At 37.5% G+C, this 3051-nt stretch overlaps 1 protein-coding gene across 1 annotated transcript in view; it reads left to right on the top strand.

The window, feature by feature from the left end:
* The window catches only part of DLG2 (discs large MAGUK scaffold protein 2), a 2099601-nt gene that overhangs the window by 1920004 nt on the left and 176546 nt on the right, over window positions 1-3051 (top strand). The window lies entirely within an intron of this gene.

The following is a 3051-nucleotide window of genomic DNA, read 5'->3' on the forward strand; positions in this document are numbered from 1 at the left end:
AAACATTATTATTTTAGCTTCTAGCTCCTGGTTTTAATACAAAAAAAGGAACAGGAAAACCCAGCAAAGACTTAATATTTGTATTTGCCAAGAAAGGCTTCCTTCTCTGGTTGGATGTAGCCTCTAGGACTATGCCTTGAATTAAAAGGCACAGCTCCTCAATCCTTCTTCTGATACACAATTAGCTACAGATCACACCAATTAAACTATAGCCTGTGCATCCTGGCTCTGAACCTTTCACCTAACCTGCCAGCAAACTCTTTAGAGAGAATCATTATTGGTAGCTAGGCCCTCATGATAACGGAAGTTTCCATTTTCCCCTCAGAGTTTCATGTTTACTCTCTCGTGCATGATGCCCTATGTGGCTTTGTTTCCATAGCCAAGACACAAATCAAATTTCAGATACTGAGGAAATAGTCTTCTAGCAGATAGGGATTAAAAAACAAAAAAAAGATTATATTGATATAAACTGTTTTTAATCACTTTGTGATCATATTGTACTCAATTTATCAAACATTTTTATATGTTTCTTCATTTGATCTTTACAACAATCTTGTAATATAAGTGGGATATTAATATTATCCTCATTTTATAAGTGAGGAATATAAAGTTTAAAAGATCTTACTATTTTCTCTTTTACATTTATTGAGCACCTAGTCTATTCCTGGCACTGAACTATGCTATGCCATTTACAAATGGTATTGCATTTAATTTTCAAACAATCTAACGAGGCAGATGTTGTTTTTCGATTGTATAGTAGTCTTCTCTGGGTTGAATAACTTGATAAAATTTTCACCATCTACCAGTAGTGAACTTAAGATTTGAAGTTAGGTCATTTATTTTAGAGCCTTAAAAATAATAACATTATACCAGGCTACTCCCAATTGCCTGAAAACACAGGCTTTGTCAAATTCAAATAAATTTCTATGCTGACTCCATTTTGCAGTAATCTTGATAATCAAAGAAAATCTGCCTTTATGAATCCATAAAACAAAGCTTGCATGAAGCCAAATTGAAATTTGATGTATCTAATTTTCAGAGTTAGACTCCTATGAAATAGCTGGTTAGAGATTAAGACTGGTGTTTGCCTATAAACCTTACTCCATTTCATACATTAAAGAATTCCCGAGCATTTGGCTAAACTTCTTTAAAGGGTCTCCAGCCAAGCTGCATGGAAAATTGTTCTAGTCAAAACAAATTATCCCATTCTACTGAGAGAAAGGGAGAAAAACAACATACCCTAATTCAGTCTGTTATTAAAAATTATTCTAAAAGGTTTTATCCACTTCATAGAATTTTGGGAAACTAAAGAATCAATTTTCCTTCCCTGAAGTTTTTATTTAGCTCATGCAATTCGGCAAACATTTATATTAGCATTTGTTAACTGATAACTATGTGTACACTCTGCTCCAAGTGTTAGGGATACAGAAAAAAAGTATGACAATGTTTTGCCCTCAAGGTGTCCATCACTGAGGTCTTAATGTTCAATCGTAGAGATGTACAAGAGATTGGTGTATGCATTTTCTTCCTTTATGGAGTGCAGAAAAGATAGCCGACTCTCCCTATTGTCTAGGATTCCCTATTCATGTTCAAGTCTAGTGAATTTAGTTTTAAATCTGTTTCCCTTATCTTTCTGTCTCTCTTCATCTCTCTGTCACACACACACACACACACACACACACACACACACACACACACACAGTAGTTTGGATCAGAAGTAAGCCAAACAACATCTGCAATTCTTTAGTAGTGGAAAATTCCATGTCACCACTTTAACAGAAGCAGGTTGGCAACCTGAGAGATGAGCTAAGTCAGGGGTTGACGTAAAAGGCTAATATAATCCTTCGGCAAATAACCAGCCTGGGGCGATCCACTGAAAATCCTTCCAGTGGCCAGAGGTCAGCTGTCTGGAAGGCAAGGAGGCGTTCCAGTGCATATGTAGGAGGGAAGCCAGTCTTCTGAAGCCATCCACAAAAACAGCACCCTCTCCAGCATGACTACTTGAAAAGCAGCCAGAGTAAGCAAGTTCTAAGGGTATCTCTAAAGCCTAATGAAATATGAAATATGGCAGAGCCCCTTAGGTGCCTGTCTGGCTCAGAAATCTCAGGGCAACTCAGGAAAAAAGAGACAGTGAAATGGGAACCATTGATTATTTTCTGAGCTCCAAGCAAACAGAATTACTTTTGTATCTTCATAAAAAGTAATTTTGGCAGAGCATGGTTTCTTGGACTTGAAATATAACCAGTAATCTATGCCTGATCCTCTTATGTGTGATTATTTGGTTAAGATTCTAGGTGAGAAAGAGTAATAATATATTTGTTTGGGGTTTTCTAGTTTTAAGCATCTTTTTTAATCTATTACATTGATTCTAAGGCTCACATCTTTGCCCCTCTACACACATACGAGTACATTTCAGCTTATGAAATCAGAATGAGACTTGTGTCCACCCTCTCCAAAAAAATGCTTATTATTATTAATTGATGGTGTTTTTTAAAATCAATGCTGCTTAAAATGATGAAAGTGAAGCACACTTTATTAGTTCCTCAGAACAGCTGGTGCAGGGGCAGAAATGATTCCCCATTTCACAAGGAGTATCTCTGAGAGGGTAAGGGGTTTCCCCAGCTTTGTTCAGAGCCAAGACTTAAATCCAACAGCTCTGATTCCAGGGCCCCGCTTTGACACCCCAGTTGCTCCTCTCATTCTACCAGTAACCATATAGTCTTTCACAAAGATTTAACCTGCTTCAGTTTCTATATTATAACATGGATCTGACTGGCTTGGCTATTTCCCACCAGAGCGATATCCCATTACTATCTAGAAAGTACTTGATACACCTCACAGGGAGTGCGGATAGTTCAATGGCAGATGCTCTTTTGATAGTCACAACAAGAAACCAGAAAATTAAAAGCAGCTATGCACCAGCCTGAGAGCTTCTTAAGGCAAAGATCTGTCCAGCGGATTTGATATCCTTAGCAACTAGCTCTGTGCCTGGCATGTACGAAACCCTGAACAAAATGTTTGCTGATTAAATGAGAGAAGAATGTTTCCCCC

Source organism: Hipposideros armiger, unplaced genomic scaffold, assembly GCF_001890085.2.
Source record: "Hipposideros armiger isolate ML-2016 unplaced genomic scaffold, ASM189008v1 scaffold_79, whole genome shotgun sequence".
Lineage (NCBI taxonomy): Eukaryota > Metazoa > Chordata > Mammalia > Chiroptera > Hipposideridae > Hipposideros > Hipposideros armiger.